Genomic DNA, 22183 nt, shown 5'->3' with positions numbered 1-22183 from the left:
TTATTTCCCAATAAAAAGTCTTGATGTCTTCCTCATTTCCCAGACCTGAGCCAAATTTCAGATGTAGAACTCATTAATTGAAGAGCTGGCCAGGTTCCTAGGAGGAAGGACCCTGAAACAGTGTGGCAAGTGGACACTGTATTGATTCTAAGTCATTCCTCAAAAGGGACTTACCCAGCCATTTCAAGGACTGTTGAACACAAGTCTGAGTTACATTGATAGTTGTAGACCTGAAGTCATCATAAACCCCCTTCAAAGCTGGGGTACACTAGGTGGTGGTAGGAAATAGTAAGTGGAGTCCTGACTAACATCTGGCTTTCAGTAGGTTCAATGGGTCTGTAACACACACTTGGTGGTCACTTCCTCAGTCCCTGAGTGAGTAACTTGGCAGTTAGAGGATCCCCCTCATTGCAGTAAGAAGAGCTGCTATAGTGGGAAAGGTTATAAAGGTAAGTGGAAGCCTCTGAAACGTCCTTCTGCCTCCCCCCACAAGATATGAAATCAAAGCCAGTATTAAATCCTGGGGATGAGAATGGTGAAGATTAGTACCACCATCAAAGATCTAACAGATGTCAGGTCTCAGATTTGATTCTTTTTAAACTTTCCAAGTTTAGTAGTATGGACAAGTTTTTCAGTACTTGTAAAATCATCCAGCCACACTTTCATGTTTTCTCATGTTCAACAAACTGATTCAAATAAAGTTACCTCACCATGTAAAGGGAAAAGTCTGTGTGATCACTTTAAATCACAAAGTTATTACCTTGGTTACACCATTGGCTGCTTTTCTTAGACGTTCTTCTAGCTCTTCCATTGATACATTACAATAGCTCTTCATCTCACAGCGATCTGGATCCAAAGCTACATTCTTCTTTACAAAGTGTAACCAGTTTCACCCCAAATATCATCAGATTGAGCCTTGTAGTGAATTTCGGTTAAAAAACTAACATCATTTGGGGAAACCTGTGCTATAGGAATTCCTAATTCAGCTTTTAAAGGCTTCTGTGCTGCCCTTCTTACACTCCAATTGCATCACTGTCTTCAGGTTCTACTGGATGACTTAATCGGTAACGGCAGGTGTTGGGAAAACAAACTGGAAAGGAAATTTTAGCATCTGACCTCGACTGTAGCAGTAGCTTATTTTCTGTGTTAAATAAGAGGACACTGAAGACTCGATGCAATACTCTTTTCTCAGTGTTTTCATCCAAGTCACAATTCATTTTGGTTCTAGGTCCAATTTTATTGTTATTTTCATCGATAAGAATACATCGCTGTCAGAAACTGAACCTAGTGCTCATCAAAATTTCAATATTTATTTCAGGCATTGTTAACATGTGTCTGTTCTGTCCTGAATATCCTTGCTCTGGCTGCAGCAGAAGGTCCCAGGGCTGTGTTGGACAGCAAGAACCAAGCAAACACAGTGGGATTAAAAATGTGTCTCCTCCAGGACTGGCAGGTCATAGTTGATTGGCTTAAGGGTAATTCCTACCCAAGATTTCCTTTCTCACACCTTGCCACAGGTGTTTGGTTCAAGGATGGGAAACTGAATCAGCGATTGTAGGTATTATGGAATGGGATTCAGAAGAATGGAATTAGTCACTTTCCAAATGGCTATACTTTCCAATAGGGCATACATTTGTCCTTTCCTCTGCCTGTTTTCTGCCTCATGGCTAGAAAAAGCCAGTCCACAGAGAAAAGAAATTGGTGGACTCACAGGAGGCCCCAAGAGAGGAGAGGGAGCCCCAGTAGTGTCGCCTGGCCTTGTTCCATTTCTCTCCTTTCCAGGTCCTGGCTGCACTCCCACCCTGGGGTCATGTGCGACTCAAGGCCTCACTAACCTATATTTCTTTGCTGTAGTTAAACTAAACTGCATATGTGCAAAGCATTGGAAGCAAAGAAGGAAAATGAAAACAGCTTAATATATTTGGCGGGGGTGGGATCATGGATGAATGTTGGTCTTTAACTTAATGTCTGCAAACAATTTTCACCACAACAAATTTTAAGATTTTTTTGCTTAAATTGAAGCATAACATACACTTAGTACAGTGCACATCTTAAGCATATAACATCTTGACCATTTTTCTTTTAAAATCAACTTTATTGAAAGTAAAGGTTATATATGATAAAATGTACCTATTTTAAGTGTACAATTTGATGAATTTTGACATCTGTGTATAATCACTAAAATTAAGATACACAACATTTCCACCCCCCAAAAGTTTCCCTTACTCCTTTGTAGTCAATCCCACTCCCTCCCAGTGCTAGGCAATCACTGATCTGCTTTCTGTCACTGTATAGTTGATTTACCTGTTCCAGAAGTTTACAGAAAAAGATATGAGTATATATATATATATATGTGTATGTGTGTGTAAAATAGTTTTGGGGGCCCAGATTCCTTAGCTCAGCAATACTGTTGTTGAAATTCATCCATGTTGTTGCATGTATTGGTATTTTGCTCCTTTTTATTGCTGAGTAGTATTCCATCATCTGGATGTACCACAGTTTGCTTATCTGTTTGTCTGTAGATGCACATTTGGATTGTTTCCAGCTTAGGGGTATTATGAATAAAGCTGCCATGAATATGCATGTACAAGCCTTTTTGTGGTCTTGGGTTTTCGTTTCTCTCGGGTAAATACCTAGGAGTGGAGTGTCTGGGTCATATGGTAGATGTACACTTAACTTTATAAGAAACTGCCAAATAGTTTTCCAAAGTGATTGTGCCATTTGACATTCCTTCCAGCTGTGTATGCGGGTTCCAGTTGCTCTGCAGCCTTGTCAGCATTCGGTATTGTCAGCTTTTTGCTTTGTTGTTGCTATTGCTGTTTTTGCCATTCTGATAGGTGTGTAGTGATACTGATTTCTAGATTCTTTTGTGGTCAAAAAACATACTCTAAGTTGCTCCAGTCCTCTTAAATGTGAGATTTATTTTATGCCCAGAATATGGACTATTTTGGTGAATGCTACATTTGCACTTGAAAAGAATGTAGAGGGGAGGGTATAGCTCAGTGTTTACAGTACATGCTTAGTATTCATGAGGTCCTGGGTTCAATCCCCAGTACCTCCATTAAAATAACTAATTAAATAAATAAACCTAATTATCCCCCCTAAAAACAAAAACAAAATGAAAAAACCCCCACAAAAATAATAAAATATCTTTTTTAAAAAGAAAAGAATGTGCATTCTGCAACTGTTAGGTGAAATGTTCTATAATATCCATTAGGTCAGGTTGATTGATAATGTTCAAATCTATGCCTATTAATTTTTCTCTGTATTTGTTCGTTCATTACTGAGAGAGAATCATTGAAATTTGCAGCTGTAATTGTGGATTTGTTTATTTCTCCTTTCAGTTGTGTCATTTTTTCGCTTCTTGTATTTTGAACCCCATTTATAAGGAATTATGTACTTAGGATTCTTATCTTCTTGATGAATTTCCTCTTTTTCACTATGAAATGTTTTTTAATCTCTGGTAGTATTCCTTACTCTGAAGTTTACTTTGTCTGATATTTAGATTGCTTATGATTAGTATTTGCATAGTCTGTCTTTTTTTTCATTCCTTTATTCTCAATCTGTGTCTTTATATTCAAAGTTTACATATATTTAGACAGTATATAGTTTGGTCCTGCTCTTTTAATCCATCTGACAATCTCTGCCTTTAGTTGAAATGTTTACATTATTTGTATTAATGTAATCATCTATGTGGTTGAATTTTAGTCTGCCACTTGCTGGTTGTTTTTTGTTCACTTCATTTATTCTTCATTTTTGTTTTCTTTTTTTGTTGTCTTCTTTTATTGAGTATTTTTCAGGAATCCATTTTTTTTCTTCTTTATTGACTTATTAGCTATACCTCCTTGTTACTTCTTTTTCTTCTTTTTTTAATGTTCATGCTAGGGTTTACAACATGAAACTTTAATTTACCACTTATCTTTAAGTATTGTTATCTATTGTTATCCGTCTTCATATATAACTTTTACTAGTATACCTCCTTTTTCCCCTCACAACCTTTGTGCTGCTATTTTAATATATTTTATTTCCATATATGTTATGAAGCTCAGAACATATTTTCACTTTTCTCTAAATGATCAATTGTCTTTTAAAGATTTTTTTAAAGTAGTTGATATGTACCGATGTATTTACCATTTCAGGCACTCTTAATTTCTTTGTGCAGCTCTGATTTTTCTGTTTGGTATCATTTCCCTTCAACCTGAGGAACTCTTTTTAAAATATTTCTTATAATGCAATGCTGCTGAAAAACCCTCTCAGCTTTTGCTTATCTGAAAATATCTTTATTTCATTAGACTGGTAACTTTTTTCCTTCCAGCAATTTGAAGATGGCATTCTTTTTCTTTCTGGCTTGCATTGTTTTCTGATGAAAACTTTTTGTTCTTCTATAGGTAATGTGTCTTTTTTTTTCTTCTTGTCTGCAGCATCCCTGGCTTCTACCTTCTAGATACCAGTAGAATCTTCCTAGTCATGATAACAAAAATTTTCTCCAGATATTGCAAAACATTCACTGGGGAGCAAAATTCCTCCTGGATGAAAATGACTTCTCTAGGACTATTTTAGCTCTACTCCTAAGGTACGACCTTTCTGGGATCTCTATTGAATATCCTGGGTGTTTAATCAGGACTCTTCCCTCTGATTGGTTGGAACTTACCATAAACTGAATGTTTGCTTCTCCCCCAAATTCAAATGTTGAAACTGAATCCCTCATGTGATGTTATCTGGAGGTAGGACTTTTGGGAAGTGCTATGTTCATGAGGATGGAGCCCTTATCAATGGGATTAGTGCCCTTATTAAAGAGACCCCAGAGACCTCCCTTGTCCCTTCTGCCATGTGAAGATACAGAGGGAAGACAGCTATTTATGAACCAGGAAGCAGGCTTTCCCAAATACCAAATCTGCTGGCACCTGGATCTTGGACTTCCCATATTCTAGAATTGTGAAAAATAAATTTCTGTTGTTTATAAGCTAGCAGCTTGAATGGATTAAGACAGACCTCAAACATTTCACAGCACAATGTAAGCTCTGGTAATTGTCCAACTTACATTTCCTCATTTATTTTTTGCCTGACTCTGTAGAGTTTCACGTTGGATATACACAACTTAGTTTCCCGCATAAGACTCAAAGGGATCCCTATGCAGATTTCGTGGGCTCTTCCTTTGGGTTCCTTTCTCTCTGTCATTCTGCCTTGCAAATTCCAGCCATCTTAGCCTTCTGAAACCAATCTCTGTCCTTCAACTCAGTGAAACTCTCTTTTCCACCCCAGCAGTCTGCAGAGTGTCTCCAGGCAGAAAGCCCAGGTGATCCTTGTGCTCATTTCATTCCTTTCTCTTCTCAAGAAGCACAGTTTTGTGTTGCACAACGTCTAAGAACACTTGTTTCATGTTTTTCCCAGTTTCCTTACAGCAGGAGAGCATGTATGGTACCTCTCACTCTGTCATGGCTGGAAACAGATATCCTTCTCAGAAATTAAAATGTTAAACCATTTCATCTACTAACATGCCCTGTAGATGTTGGCCTTCCTTCCTTTGGCTCTTTAGTGCTTATATTTTCTAAACACTCAATTACTGAATCATACAAAACAGACAACTCAAGTAAACATACTTTATTTTCTTTGAGATTACCTTTTCCAAAATGTGTCAGATCTCTATTTTGTTTCGGGGCAATCATATTCATCCTTGAATAAATACTGACCCATATCCATTATTCACTGTGCCCAACGTAGATATATACACCTGCTTTCAAATTAGGAGGTAAGCTGGACAGTCTCAGTTTATTGATATAGTAAAATGATGATCTTCCATCAGGGTTCCTTGGTAATTCAGAACCCATGCTTTTAAGTGGAAATTCCTGGTGGAATTAAGTAAAATTATTGTAATACATTTGATCATCAAATTACAAGAACCCTTCTCTCTTTCTCCATGGAGGCATAGGTCCTCTTCTCCTCTAGGTGACTGCCTCACCCAGCCTCTCCAGGAGACTAGCCAGATTTCTTACATGGTGCCGCAGGGCTTCCAAGAATACAAAGGCAGAAGCTACCTGGTGTCTGGAGGCTCAGGCCCAGAACTTACCCAGCATCCCATCTGTAATGTTCTCTTGGTTAAAGTGAGCTATGAGTCAGCTCAGACATAAGATGAAAGGAGTACTCGCTGGGAGGCATGGTTCACTGGGGGCCATGAATATAACAGCCCACCACAGTCTTCTTGGACAAGTGACTAATTTCTTCTCGATAAATAATGGTTACAATTTAACCCACCTTACTGGATTGCAATAAAAGCAGAAAAGTAAGATACTTAAGGCATCTCACACAGTGCCTGGCTTAAACATGCTATAAGTGGTGGCTGATTGTTTATTCACTGTACAAGACTCCTGTATTGTCTCATATGTAACGACATGATACTCTTGCCCCCTGAATAAATACAACTGAGGCAAAGATAGTAATTTGATGATGCTGGTACAATGTAACAGAAGCTCTCAAGTTGAACATTTACTTTAAGTACAATTGCATCCATCATCTTATTATTATCACCACTTTATAGATAAAAGTGAAAGTCTTAGTAACTTGCCCAAAATGACATCTACTTTCATTCATGGAACATTTATTGAGCATCTCCTTATTATAAGGTACTAAGAACAGAACAGTCCCTGCCTGCTAGAGGTTTTCAGTCTGCTGAGGGAGACAGAAACAGGCAGAATGTGATAAACACAGGAAGCAGTGGGTGCACTGCAGGGTAGGGGGGAATATTTGGGGTCAGCAAAGGACTGCAGAGAGGATGATACCTGAGCTCAGCTTCAAAGGATACTTTATCTAGTAAATGTATGTCAGAAGTGCTCCAGGCTAAGGGAGGAGGTGTGAAATGGCATGGTTCATAAGTGCTGGCCTACGATGTCAGATTAGGCCTTCTGATCATTTGTGTGCATCTGTGTACCACCCCAAATGTCCATTTTTGGCTCAGGTAGTGTAAAAATGAGTGTCACAATCTAGATATGATTCTGTTTTGTCACACGTGTGTAAGCAACAGAAGAGACAGAGAGAGAAGGAGGGGGAATATCCAATTCAGAATAAAGCTGGCTGATCTTAAAATGGTCTACTTAATCTTTAAATGAGCTTCAAGCGACCTACATCCCTGTTAACTCATTTACTCATTCATTCATTCAGCCAGCGTGTCCTCAGTCCTGCCCTGATGTCAAGCACTTACTTGCTTAGAGCAGAGAGTGCAAAGTTGAATCAGATGGTGCCCACTGCCCTCAAGAGTCACAGAAAAGGGTGAGGAGTACCACTGCCTGGGGCAGACTGACACTTCAGAGTCCCGACTAGATGGACATTCCTGCAAAACCAAAAGTGTTATAAAAAACAAAGAGCTCAGAAGACTACATGGACAGACTTCAAAATATATTGTAGATGGATTTGAAGGTGTAGTTTTTAAGAAATTCCTCCCAGAAAAATAGGATACAAAATTGTACATATAGTAGGGTTACGACCAAAACATTTTATACAGAAAAAACCTGGAAAGAAATATACCAAAATGTCCATAGTAGCTAGCTTTGGTTATTTGATTATTATTTGGTAATTATTGGTTATTTTTTTCTTTTTTCTGGCCTACTTGATTTTAGGCCTTCCATAGACTATTTTGTACACTTGTGATAATTATTATTTTGCACTTATATAATAACTGGTAGTTACCATTTAAGAATACCCACTACATACCAAGTCACTGGGTAACGCTACCAGCATATTTCTCTGTTAATTCTCACAACCTATTGAGAGAGGCGCATTATTATCCTCATTATACTGATGTTCCAAGAGTTTAAGAAACTTTTCAGAATCACAGAGCTAGCAAGAGGCAGCCAGGCCAGCTTATGCTCCTCACCAGAGTGACTGTGAGAGCTTCAATTTCTCAGCGACATGAGCACCAAACTTCACAAAGGTGCTTCCAGTTAACCTGCATGGTGCCTGTTTATTAACTTAAAAATATAAAAACTGCTAGCATTGAAAAGAGTGGCACAAAGATTATATTAGTCACTTTCAAGCGTTTTCATACATTTTTCTGTTTGAATGAAATACTTTTTATTTTTCAAATTAAAAACAATTAGTCATGCATCAAATTCTACCATGTCGATAACGTGCTTGTCTCTGGATCATAATAATAGGAATGATTTTGCCTGAAGGAACTGCCAGGCATCTGTGACTGAGAATTCACCCACCATGCTGTCATTAAGTCTCTCCGCATTTGCTATGCCCAAATAAATTCTCTGTAAATTTGAAGACCCAGCTCCTATATTCCACAGTCCTTTCCAGAATCACCCCAGCCACTCTGCTGACTTGCCTTTCTCTTCTTGATCATATATTGTCCCTAATTGATTCAACTAATATTTACTGTGTGCATCTTAGGTGCAGGATAGAGTGCCCTCCAATTTTTTTTTGAGAGCACATCTTGTACTTTGATTGCAAGTGTTCTTGGGTTTCTTGTGTCACCAGCATAAGCAAACACAGAGTGAGTATTTAATAACTATTTGTGCATCCACTGCCTCCGGCCCTTGTCCTGGAACTGGTTCTTTCTTCTACTATCTTAGTTCTTTAATTCTAATCCTTCCCCTGGGCCTCTGTGTTCAGCAAACCATATTACTTCTCCATTAATCATCAGCATTTTTAAGTTCTCAAAGTTATTCAGCACCTCCTCTTACTTAATTTCTTCCTGGATCATTCTAATCCCTCTTCTAAAGCATAATTTCCTCCCAAGTGATGTATATGGGTTTTTGTCTATATTTAGTTCTTGGCTTTTTATTCCCCTCTCTTCCTCTGTCTTCATATTCTGTTTCTCACATGTTGCTGTTTCTTTGGGGGAAACACACAACACACACACACACACACACACACACACACACACACACACACACACACACTCCCCACACTCACTGAGCTTTCCCTCCAATGAGAAAAATCTTTCTGAAGTCCTTTATGTATTGAATCCTTTATATATTTAGAATTCTTAGCTGTATCAGTTATGATCTTTGGAAGTAACAGACTGCCCTTGCTGGAATGACTTCAAACAATAAAGAAAAGGTATTGCCTCAGGTAATGAGACCCCTGGAGGAGGGCAGTCTCAGACTGGTGGATGTGCAGTTTGGGGAGGTAATCAGGGGCTTAGGGCCCTTCTCTCTCCTTACTCTGCCTTCCTCAGCACATCAGCTTGTCCTCGAGAGAGCTCCTTCCATGGTGACTGATGGTTACAACATGTCTAGGCATCCAGACATCACAGTGCCCAGTGGAAGGAGCCCTTCTTCTACTTCTTATTAGTGAGGACCTCTTTTCCAAAAGTCCTCGGCCGACTTCCTCTTATGTCTCATTGGCCAGAATTGGGCCACATGCTCCTTCCTAACCAATGTGCCAGCAAGAGGAATGGGACCACCATGTGGCTTAGACCAGTCGTGCCAGTTATCAATCAGGTGGCACGTGTATGTGGAATAGTCTGGGGAGCTTTAAAAACCACTGATGCCTGATGCCCAGCCCCTCACCATCCACTTTAATTAGTCTGGAATGTGTCCTGGGCATAGGGATTTTTAAAAATCAAACTAGGTGATTCTAATGGGTAGCCAAGATTGAGAACCACTGGCTTATACTCCTCAGGATTTACCCTGAGTTAAGCAGGGAGAGTGGGGGAGAAGTAAATATCAGGGGAAAAAATGGGCCAGGAAGGAGGGGAATGATTGTTGGACCTGGCAAAGAAATAATGTCTACTTGGCCTATTCACCTCCTTTGAAAGCAAAGTATGTCCATCCATTCTTTCATTGATTTATTTCTTCTTTCAACAAACATTTATCAGGCTCCCACAATGATCAGGAGATGAGAAATCAAAGGGCACTGTTAGGGAATGAGAAGAAGTTACAAGTCATATAAAATAGAAAAGGCAAACCTCCTCTGGGCGGATACAACACCAAGGCATGGAGCTTGATTAAGAAAGTGCAGGCTGGATTTCCGCCCTCATTCACCACTCTTGGCTGGGCATCCTTGTGCAGTATACAAACTCATTAGCTGTACATGGAGGACTGAAGAATACAAAGATAAACCATCCTGCCTGCCAGGATCTCAGACTAAAAGGGGGAAACACACAGGTAAATATACCAACTGCTTTTGATAACTGATCAAGTTTCTAAGGGGTGGCCGAAGAAAGTAGAAGTCATCTTAAAGTTCTATCACTATATTAGATGTTCATGGCTTTTCAGGAGACACGTGCTTTCAATGTGATCTATTTTCCAACCAGGAGAGTGAATATACATGCATACCTTTGTATACTGCCATGCTGCATAGCACTAATTCATAATAAGGTTATTTGTCTTTAGAAATGTTTTTCTTAAAAAAAAAAAGCCAACACAATTCTTCACAATACCTTGTTAATAACTTTCTTTCCTCTGTTCTGAAGGTACTGAGGGGGCATTTTTAGCCAATGCGATCAGGCTGTGCTGTGCACCCTGAGCCTAAGAGCGCAAGCAAAGGCCTCCTACAGCATAAGCTCTCAGCCAGTGAGTACCTCTGCATTCTCCTTGTTTGGGTAAGTTCTGCAGAGGGCAAGGTTCATTCCTCTGTGGTCTTTCTTTCAGCATCTATTTTGTTTCTGGTAAGTAGTTCCGACTCACAATGGCTGGCTGTAGAAGTAATAGGGCTGGACCCATTTCAAAGTAGCAAAAGAAAAGTGTCATATTGGATTTTGATAAAGACTAAAGGGGTCTTCAAGGAAACACGTTCCAGGAAAGGAGGATCAACAGGTGAGTAAAGATCGGTGGGAGTCCTCTGGCTTGGTGAAGGAAATCATAAACGTCACTGCAGTCCTAGGGGACTGGTCGATAGAATGAAACTATGGTTGTAGCATGTCCACGACCTCAGGGGATTTGGAGAGAAAGGACCAGCAATTCACAGTTGCTAATGCCCTAAACACAAGTGGGGGTCTTCCACCAGCAGGGACCATTTATAGGACTGATTTGCCTGGCATTCTTATTTCCAGAAGTGCTACATAGAATATGCAGTATCTTTTGTTTGTTTGTTTTTTCTGCTAGAGATTCCCTTCTACTTTATTTATTTATTTAAACATTTTTTATTGAGTTATAGTCATTTTACAATGTTGTGTCAAATTCCAGTGTAGAGCACAATTTTTCAGTTCTACACGAACATACGTATATTCATTGTCACATTTTTTTCTCTGTGAGCTACCATAAGATCTTGTATTTATTTCCCTGTGCTATACAGTATAATCTTGTTTATCTATTCTGCATATGCCTGTCAGTATCTACAAATTTTGAAATCTCAGTCTGTCCCTTCTCACCCCCCAGAATATGCAGTATATTTTGGAGCTGATACTTTCAGAGTAGCAAGAAATAGTTCACTACTTAACCAAAAAAAAAAAAAAAAAAAAAAAAGAGAGAGAGAGAGAAGAGGCAAGGCATTGAAAAGCTAAGTTTTGATAGGGATTGAAGAGCTGGGAAGGGAATCAGAAAAAACATAGGCGATGTATCAGCCACACAGGGTAGCAGATTTTGGCTCAGTACAAGTCAGTTTTTAAAAAAATGAACTGAGTGACCTTATGAGGAAGGAATACTGGAAGTATTCAAGTAGTTGGTTTGACCAACACTCAAGGATGTTGTGGAAAGGATTTTTACAAAGGTTAGGAGACTGGACTAGATCTGGGTTCTTAAACCATTTAGGGTCAGGTGTCCTTGAGAACCCAAAGAAAGGTAAGAACCTTTTTTTTCCCCTCTGAAAACTCACATGCCTGTTGAACTGATTCCTGAGGATCGCATAATAAATCAGCCCCAAGAACTTAGTGGCTTCTTCTCTCACAGTTTCTGTAGGTCAGGGATTTGGAAGCAGCTTAGCTGGGTGATTCTGGCTCATGAGGTTAAAGTCAAGATTCACCTAACACAGTGGCTCTCAACTGGGGTGACTTTGCCCCCCAGGCGACATCTGGCAATGTCTAGAGACACATTTTTGGTTGTCACCAAGGGTGTGCTGTGTGTGCTATTGAAATCTAGTGAGCGGAGGCAAGAGATGTTGGTAAACTTTCTACTCCACACAAAAATGATCTGGCCCCAAACGTCAACAGTGCAGAGGTTGACAAACCCTGGCCCACAGGTCTGACTTGGCTTGGAGCATCCCCTTCTGAGACAGCTCACTCATGTGGCTGGTGAGGGCTGCTGCTGTCCTCACAACATGGCAGCTGGCTTCCCTGAGCGAACTAAGAGAGAAGGCAAGGAGGGCCTGATGTGGTGCCCTTATGACTGGCTTTCTGAAAGCAAGTCACTGAATTCAGCCCACAAGGAAGGCGAGAGGAATTAACTTTCACTGTTTAAGGGGAGAATTGTCAAAGAATTTGTGAGCCTATCTTAGACACAACACACCCACACACAACAAAATCTTACATGTTAAAGTTGAGGTTTCACAGATTCCACAGCCCCGCTGTGGAATCCCTAGGTTAAAAACACCTCAGGTTCCTTCCAGCTCCAACAGAAATAAAACAACCAGGAAATCTGCAAGCACGAGTAAAAACTGGCAAAACAATAAAATAAAACAATAAAAAAAAATCCTCAGGATTCTACCTCCAGCCATCGTTCAAGCCCCTGTATTCACATTATACTTTTCTTTACCTCCTTCTCGGTTTTCAATCCAAGGTCCTTGCAATTTACTGCGTTACATTCTATTTCATTCTAAATATACTATGTCACTCTATTTCATTTTAAAGCAGAACAGAGGTGCTGAGCCACTGACATTTACAGATTGGAGAGTTGAGACTCCATTTCAAGAGAAAGATTGGCTGGGGTTTCAAGACCTCCCTCACCATGAGACAGAGTACAAGGAGGACTGTTAATGGTGCAAGTAAACATAGCTCTCATTGTTTATGCAAGAAAATGAAGGACAGAGGGTTAAGTGATGCACTCAGATCCATCCACTAATTCCCTGATGCCTTATTTAATTTCAGTCCATTAATTTACAAAACAGAAAAATTTTTTCCGTATTTGCTTTCCATTAAATATGAGCAACTTCCAAGATGGTACTTCCAAGAGGGTTCCTTGCAATAAGAAAGAACAGTGTGTATATATATATATATTTTTTTTTTAACTTAGATTTTTAAAAGCTTTTCTCCAAAATCATTTCTTTGTAACAATTTTCTCTTTCAAAACGGAGAGGGAAGTGCTTACAAGCTCCTGGATATAAAGTGGCTTTCTCAATCCAGTACTTTGATAGATCAAAGAGGGGAAAGCTCTAACAATACCTGGTTCCTGCCCTTGAAATACCTCAGCTGAACACTTGGGGCAAAATATCAATGGAGCAAAGGGGTTTTAAAAACAGGGTCCAGGTGTTTTTCCTGCCCTGGAAATGCTGCCGATTTTGCGTCTTGTTGCCCCTTTGATCACCTTTGGAATAAGCAGGGGCTGTGACAAGAACAGTCAGGCTCAGGCATGGCTGTTTCCTCGGAGATCTGAGTTGTAATGGAAGGTGCTGGCAAAATTGCTTCTGTCTGTGGGAGGGGCCTCCCTTCACAGGACATGGTGTGGGCAGCATTTGTTAACATGAAGTGAAAAAGAATATACATATTCTTTTTTAAGACTCTTTTTCCACTATAGTTTATTACATGATATTAAATATAGTTCCCTGTGCGGTACAGTAGGACCTTATTGTTTATCTATTTATGTATAGTAGTTTGTATCTGCTAATTCCAAACTCCTAATTTATCCCTCCCCCTAGCTCCGCTTTCCCCTTTGGTGAAACCGTAAGTTTGTTTCCTATGTCTGAGAGCCTGTTTCTGTTATATAAATAAGTTCATTTGTGTCATTGTTTTAGAGTCTACATATCATGATATGTAGTGATATCTTATGATATTTGTCATTCTCTGACTTACTTCACATACTAAATGATAATCTCTAGGTCCATCCACGTTGCTGCAAATGGCAATATTTCCTTCTTTTTTATGGCTGAGTAATATCCCATTGTGTATATATTTCACATCTTTATCCAGTCATCTGTCCATGGACATTTAGGTTGCTTCCATGTCTTGGCTATTGTAAATAGTGCTGCTGTGAACATTGGGTTGTATGTATTCCTTCAGATTAGAGTTTTCTCTGGATATATGCCCAGGAGTGGGACTGCTGGATCATGTGGTAGCTCTATTTTTAGTTTTTTAAGGAACCTCCATACTGTTTTCCATAGTGACTCCACCAATTTACATTCAGACTTGGGATTTATAATGTGAAGGGGAGTTTTGCTGAGGACTCCATCCTGGACTTCCAGCTGCTTGGGCCCAGAGTCCCCTGGGCCAGGCCCACATTCCTGGAAGTCTTCCCCCTGTGCAGGAGGCCTTGACCCAGCCCCTGCCCTTCTTCCCCCTGGAGGGCTGAGGACGATCGCCCAGACCCCTCTGCTTCCCTCTTTCTTGATGGTATCAAAAGCAAGCAAACAGCCCTTTTTCCACTTTCAGGGCTTTCCTGGTAACCATTATGAGAGCAGGAAACTGCTAACAGTCAGGGCCAATGTGGGGAAGTTCCTGAGGTTCCAGAACCTTACCAAGGCCTTATAGTGAGGACCACCGCTGCACAGTTCCTCTCTCCCTCCTGAATCAGCCGGCAGAGCTCACCGATTCCCTTCCCTTGGAGTCCACCTTTGACAGGTGGAGCTTTTCCTCTATAAAACCTAACTTTCCAGTCAGAAAAGACAGTCCTTTAGAAAAATGAGGGCACTTCGTCTCTCTCCAGTGGGCAGTTAGTTATAACCCACCAGGGGAGGAGGCCTGGAAAAAGTTTTCTCAGACATCGAGGCTAGCATCAGTCTTGCAGGCATGCATTCTGGGAGGAAAGGCCAGGAGTGTCTTGGAGATGACAAGCCCTGCCTGGGCTAAGGTGCCTGAGAAGCCTGCAGAGGACTCCCTGGAGGGGAGGTACCAGAAAACACACATAGGTGCTCACATCCCTCAGCCACAGTGCCTTCTCTCTCCAGCTAAGGGCATCCAGGGTCTGTCAAGGGGAAAACTTAGAAAAGACTTAGGGGACCTAAGACCAGTGCTTATCTGTAGTAAAGAGCAGAGATAATGAAGAATATGAAAATGAATATATGTATGTATATGCATGACTGAGACATTGTGCTGCACACCAGAAATTGACACAGTGTAACTGACTGTACTTCAGTTAAATAAAAAAAGTAGGGATAATGAGAGTGTGATATGAAAACTGACTTCTCAACCATGTTAAAAAGATTCATTGTTTATATTACCTGATTATAAAGGCTTATTGTTAGAAAATGTGAAAAACCCAAAAGATAAAAATTATCTATAAGTCTACCATGTAGAGCCTGCTAATTTTACATTCTTGCATTTTCTGCTCAATCTTTTTTCAATGCATGTATATTTTCATTTTTTTCTTACAGAACTGCATCATACTGTATAATACAGCTTTAAAAATTTTAATTAACACTACTGAACAAATTGTAAATCTAATTTCAGTTCTAATGAGATGATAAGCCAGTGCAATAGTTGAAATGTTTAAAATGGACAGAGTAGCTGAGAGGAGAGTGTGTGTGTGGGGGGGGGTCAGTGTTGTCAGGGGACTTTCAAAAGCCATGTGGTCTTTGCTGCTGTGGCCACACAAGTCACAACTACCCCAGGCACTGATCTAAGTACTCCACACCTCTAATTCATGAAAACTAAAGAGAGAAAAATTACCTATAAGTCCTCAGAACAACTCCATGAGTTAAGTGCTGTGATCCCCACCTACAGACAAGGAATATGAGGTCTCACAGCTGGTAAAGCCAGGCAGTCTGGCTGGAGACCACCCTATCACCATGCCAGACCCCCTGCCCTTCAAGCTCCAAGGAAGTCAGAACAGAGTCACGGTAACCTCCTATGTTTGGGCAAATCCAGTGCTTGCTTCATTCAGAGGCATCCGTGGCTCTGTCTCTCTTGTCCCCCGGTGCAGAGAGGAGGCTCAGAGGCTCCCTTTGACTAATCTGCTTCAGTAGTTTCTGTGGCTTCTCTTTGCCTCATTTCTCCAAGCAGAGAAATGGCAGAGAGTGGACTGTGTCTGGCCTCAGACAGTCTTTGTACATTTCACTGTTTCATTGTCCCTTTTCCCAGAGAGGCCCTGGTGGCACTTTGTAGCGGTGTGAGAGTGAGCGTGTCAGATTTCAGGGTTCCTTGATGAGCACGCAGGCTCCAGAAGGAGAGCGCCAGCCCAACAGAAACATGACAGTCAGGAACACAGGCAGGGAATTTGGGCCCAAGCGCAGCACTCGGGCGCCCTTGCTGCACCTGCTGGGGTTGGGAACAGATGTCCACTTGGACTGGCTCAAGCAAAGGGGAAGCCTTACAATAAGGTCACAGAGGCGTTGGGAGGCCAAAGGAAGGAGACGGAGATCAGGCTCTGTGGGAAACAGGAAGTGGGAAGCAGAAAATCAGGAGCTGAAATCTCTTCCCATTGAGGTGGGGGTCACGTGACTTCTCTGGACCTCGCTGGGCACCTCTCTACCCTTGGATGACTTCTACTAGCTCTTCACACAGAGTCCAAGTTGGCCCCCAATTCCAGGTGTGCATAATGACACCTCAGCTCTAGTTTTCACGACTGAGGGGCAAGAGGTTATTATTAATATTTAATCTACTGCTATTTCAAAATCAACTTAATGGAGATATAACTTACTAACAATAAGACGCATCTGTTTGAAGTATGCAACTCAATGACTTTGACACCATAATCAAGATACAGAACACTTCCAGCACCCTGAAAGGATTCCGTGGAGGGGCAATCATTTTTCCCTTTATACAAATTACTAAACACATTGGCCATCAGTTGCTGGCCGTGGGTTAGGTCAAGTGGTTGTCACTTGGTCCACCCATTCAGCAGGATTTATATTGAGGTCAGGCGATGAAAGGCCTGTCTAGGACAGTCATCTACTGGCTGTATGACCTTGGACAAGTCACTTAGCCTCACTGTGTCTGTTTCCCATCTGTAGACTATTGGATAATAATATCGACCTCACAGGCTTGGTAAACAGTGTGCAAGCAGATACTAAGTTCTCATGGAGACTCCAAAATACAATAGGTATGAAAAGGAAACAGTCTGAGCAGAGCTTTACGACTGCGGAGGGAGAGCATTTTGTAAGAAGGCTATCAAAGAAGAAAACTGCCAAGAACCCATCTTCCTCTCCCAGGAGTGGGGAGTGGGTGGCTTGTCTCCTTGGAGGGTTTATCTGGAACCCCTCAGCTGGGGGTCTGGTGGACCGTCTCCCACCTGGGAAAACAGGAGAGACCCAGGTGCTCTGCAGGAGAGGCCTGTGAGCACCACTGCACTGGGGTTGGCCAAGCTCCTAGTGGTGTCAGGCAAGGGATGTGTGGGTGACCAGGGGGAGTGCAGTGAAGAGTCCTCTTGGGGCCTGTCCAGTGGGGCTGCCTGTGTGGTGAGAGAACCTGGCAGCAGGAAGCTGGAGGTGAACGTCTGATTGCTAAGGTCTGCAGAACAGACACGCACCTGCTAGGTTTGAGGGGCCCAGTAGGGACCCTCTGAAAAGCTGATGAAAGCACCCTAAGAGGGAGCCAGTGTCACATCCTTGCCAGAGCCTGATTAACCAGGTGCCAGTGCAGGGAGACCTTTTTCAGGCCATAATCTTTGCCCCCCTTCACCTCCCTGGAACCCTGGAACTGGCCAGAAACTAGGACAGGAAGGAGAGGTTGAGAGATGGAGCAGAGAACTGTGTCCCTTTCCTACTGCGGGCCTCCAGCCTGAAACAGGCCCAGCAGAGCCAAGGGAGGGAGAAATGGTAATGCTCTAAGTCCGGAGATTTGATTCTTATCTTGCACTGGGCATTCCAATTGCTGAGTTGAAACAGTTTGAATCTTTGAGTCACCATGGGGTGTAAAAGACCATCTGTTTTCGACAGAAGGGAAGAGTCACAGGGCCTGCCAGCAAATTTTTCTTCCAGTGGCAGGACAGTCTTTCACTGAACAATTTTAAAAGGGCAGTGGGAGAAAAATTAATGGTTTTGATCACAGATTGTGCTTGCTTGTTGAACACAATGGAGATAAGATGTGTTTTGTTAAGCATCCGTTTGTTTGGCAGGGGTGTTAGGCGTGTTTCCTCAGTTACTGCCACAAGCCAGAAGCCGGGAGATGGTCCCTGCACTGGAGACAATGTAGGGGAGAGAAAGGGGGCTGTAACCCAGGAGACCAGGCTGCAACATGACAGGTTCAATGGTAGCGCTCAGTCCTTGCAGCCCACCGGCCCTTGTCCTCAGGGAGTCACTAACCCTCCCCTGGGAGATCTCCTCAAACTCTCAGTCAGTTGGAGCTGTTTCCTGGTGTCCTGGGCACCACAGTGGCTGCCTCGCCTCAAGAAGGGATGGAACCACCACCAGTACAATTGGAATCCAATACCTGCTCAAAGGATTTCAACTCCAGAAAAGCAGGGTAGGACCATTCTCTGGGTGAAGACATTGATGTTCACAGCAAAAAAAAAAAAAAAAAAAAAAAAAGCTAAGGAGGAAAAGAAGAGCTTGGTGGTCCCAGGGGTGCCTGACAATGACCTCGGTTCTGTCATCAAAACCCAACTGGGTCTGTGAGATGAGCACTAAGTACTGCCATTTAAACTATTCTGGGCAACTGTTTCTATTTCCATGAGGGTTTACATCTTTCTTCACAAAAATCACAGGATATTAGAGCAGCTGAGGAAGTCTTTGCCACAGCTGTGGTTCTGAAAAGTCCTTGCAAGCATGGACTGCTGAGGATCTAATGGGTTCTACGGACCCACTGCGCAGAAAAAAGTGTGCCTGTGCCTAAACTTCTGAACATACTTCCCAGGGGCTGACACACACTCAGCCCCATTCTCCACCCACCTTGGTCCTTGCTGGTAGACCCCACTTTCCTCCAAATAGGCTGGAAACACCAGATACTCCATGTCCAAGCTTCCTTACGGCTATGCCCCAATCCTAGCCGATGAGACTGGTCTACTGGTAGCAATGAAGACAAGTCTTTCTTTCTGGTAAAAAGGGAAGGATGAGGGGGCAACTCTCTCCTTCTTTGGATGTTGATGCCAGGAGTCCAGCTGCCATCCTGCAACGGTGAAGGGAAAGCCAAGAGAAATACAGAGCTGAACTAACCAGAACTGCCACTGTCCACTTGTTGGCAGAGATTCCACGTGTTCTTGCCGGAGCTGCTGTTAGCTGGGCTTTCCTTTTCTTGTGGCTGAAAGCAGCCGCTGACATAGTGGATTCCCTGATGACCATCAGGCGTCTTCTAAGAGTCCACAGACCCAGCTCAAGGAAGCTGTGAACTGGAGTCTGGTCTCCTCATTCTCCTGATGTCTTCTCAGGTCCTCAGTTTCCTTCAGTGACTGACCGTCAGTCCACAGAAAGGCAACGGCAGGCTGGATGGCAGGTCTCCAAGCCACACTGCACTGTCTCTTAACTTCCTGAGGGAATTGTATGAAAGGTAGTCTTCATATACGGGGGATGATGCGTAAGAAACGTCATGCTGGAAAATACAGGTTCTCAACCTGCTCAATTCCAACGGGAACTCAAGACACTCTTGCCTCTCTGAGACTCAGTTTCCATGTCTGCTACTTCATGCTGCGTTGTCATAAAGCAAAGTAGGTTCCTGTTTGCATCTGTGCTTCATTCCTTCTGCATTACCGTCCTTCTACGGCATCAAAATGCAGCCTATCAACCAGAAGTGGTTCAAGAGATGAACTGGGAAGGTAAAGCTTTTTTCTTTCATTTTGACAAAGAAAACAACAAGGGGCAAGTGTTCCCAGGATACTGAGGCCAGGCCACCTGCCTGTCAGCAGGGGGAGCAGGGTGTCACCATCTGCTTCTCACCGCTATCCATCAGCACAGTCTCCTGGCTCGTCCCCAGCCCCTCGCAGGCTCGACTGCCTGCTGGCTCTATAGTTTGGGCTCATATTGGTTGAAAGAAACAAAATCCTTTAAAAATTATATTTCTGGAATGCCTGTAAAGTGCCAGGCAGACACACAGATCACAACTTAATGCTTTGTTACTGGCTCCAAACCAAAGTTGCACACTGGCTTATTCAAATCTAAAAACCCCAGCCTGGTCCCTGGGTGAGTACCACATGGCTAAAATTAGCCTGGCCATCTGCTGAGACAGCAGCTGGGTTATTCTGAGCCCCAGCAGGCCTGGTTGGAAGTGGGGCTGGGTCTGGGGGGGAACACTGTTGGAGAGTCTGGTCCCTTCAGTTAAGGTGGGTGACAGAGAGGGACGGGAGGATGAAGGCCCCCGGAGAGAGGAGGCCAGTGTCACCAGCTCCCTATGGGCACAGGATTGTTTCTTTGTCCTGGTCCCTGGTTTCTCTTTTTTTTTCACCTGGAGTTTCCTGCTTGGACTTACACCCCAGCAAAAGCATTCTCTGGGATTTCAGCAATAACGGCTGAGATTTATTGAGGGCATATCAAGGTCAGGAACAACACTGAGTACTTTACAGGGATTAGCACACATTCTCAAAACAGCTCAGAGGTAGCACCAAGAGATTTCAGGGATTCAGAATGGCTGGATTCATCTTTTCGCAGTCAAGAGAAAGAGCCCTGTTGAAAGAGCTCAGATGACCCTGGGAACCCAGGGGTTCTCTCCCTTGGGCCCCTCAACCCTGCTTCCCCCAAGCTGAGCCCATCACTGGTTCTCCAGAGGAGGGCAACAGTATTCCTCAGAGTTGACAATCCATTGAACTATGTACAGGGTGAGGAACTTGGGGGTACAAATGCCACCTAGATAAGACATTTATAGACACTCCATAAACAAGAGTCCAGTTTTATATTTATAGCCATTCTAAACCAGCACCTCAAATCCCAGACTCAGGCCAGTTAGGCCAGTTGTCTACAACCCCCTAACTGGTTGCTTCTGTTTCCATATTTGGCCATAAAACCATAGTTGTGACCTGTAACCTTCCACTATCCACTTCCTATTATTTCTGCCCTCATCCAGAAGTTTAACTGATCAGTTTTCAATCTGGTGAAGTGTCCATACCTTCGTTTCTGAGGGTTTGAGTCCTCCAGAGCCCCACCACTGTGGTGAGCTGCTGACCTCCACTAACCTTCATCGGTGGATGGTGGTGCTAAGAGGTGCTCCTGAGAATCACCTGGGTTGCAGACACTGTCCTCCCACCTCCATGGTCCAGCATCCCTATTTCCCACCTGGTAATCAGTCACTCAAGCCAGTAGAATAATCCCTTTCTCTGTTTGTGGGGACAGTGGCCTTTAAGGAGCCCCAAACAGCCACGTGGCAGCCTCATCTCCCAATTCAGTGGAACTGTTGTTGGGGCCCCTAGGGGAAGTATCTCTCCCTCAGGGCCTTCCATCTCCAAATCAGCAGAGCTCAAAGTAAAAATTCTGTGAGTGGATGTCAGATGTGGTAACAGCGAGGAGCTACTCTCAGTCCACCCGGGTTCCCAGACCATAGGCTGGTCTCTGATTTAAAGCATATAAAGGTCCTATAAGCTGGAACCCCATCCCCTCAGGGTGCTGTCTCACAGCCATACGGTTAGGAGCCAATTTCACCTTCAATCAGGCCACTGGGTGAAGGAGTGTGAGGCAAAACCAGTCAGTTCATGGGTCTGAGCCCATGGCTGCACCACCTTTGCTGTGAGCTGAGTCCCTGGATAAGCAGCCAGGCTTCTCAGAACAGCATGGTGCTGGGGCAGGGCTGACGTTCTGGGGTCCCCATCACCCGCACTGTCCACTGGTTGGCAGTCTCCTACCTGAGGCCAAGTCACCAAAGAGGAACATGTTTACAGGCCACATTTTCTTTTTACTTTTCAAAATGAGTCTCCAAAAACGTATCTGTTTATAACCTAGATTACCTACTTCAGGGACTAGGAAATGAGAAAACTGGCACTGCTCTCTGAAGCCAGAAAAATGGGCCAACAGAGGCTGCTGTCTGATCTTCCATGCAGAGGTTAAGTGCAGGAGCGAGGGGGCGGTGGGAGGCCATTCATTCCTGCACCAGACCTCACAGAACCAGCTCAGTCCCCAGTGAGTGATTATATAAAGGGCCTGGTCTGAAGTGGTAGAAACATCAATTCCTTAATAAAACCACCCCAAAGTTGGGGAACACAGAATGGAAGGGGAAGGAAGTCATGCCACTTTGGAACTGTGAAATCCTTAAAGCAGCTGGGGGACGAGGGGTGTAATCAAACCAGCCCAATAGGTCGGC

The 22183-nt window shown here is 42.9% G+C and overlaps 1 pseudogene; it reads right to left on the bottom strand.

The window, feature by feature from the left end:
- Nucleotides 1-662: 662 nt before the first annotated feature.
- Nucleotides 663-19245, bottom strand: LOC105100218 (isopentenyl-diphosphate Delta-isomerase 1-like; annotated as a pseudogene).
- Nucleotides 19246-22183: the final 2938 nt, after the last annotated feature.

This window comes from Camelus dromedarius, chromosome 21 (genome assembly GCF_036321535.1).
Source record: "Camelus dromedarius isolate mCamDro1 chromosome 21, mCamDro1.pat, whole genome shotgun sequence".
NCBI classification, from domain to species: Eukaryota; Metazoa; Chordata; class Mammalia; order Artiodactyla; family Camelidae; genus Camelus; species Camelus dromedarius.
Note: the sequence above shows the minus strand (reverse complement) of the source record. Positions and strands in the feature narration are given on the sequence as shown.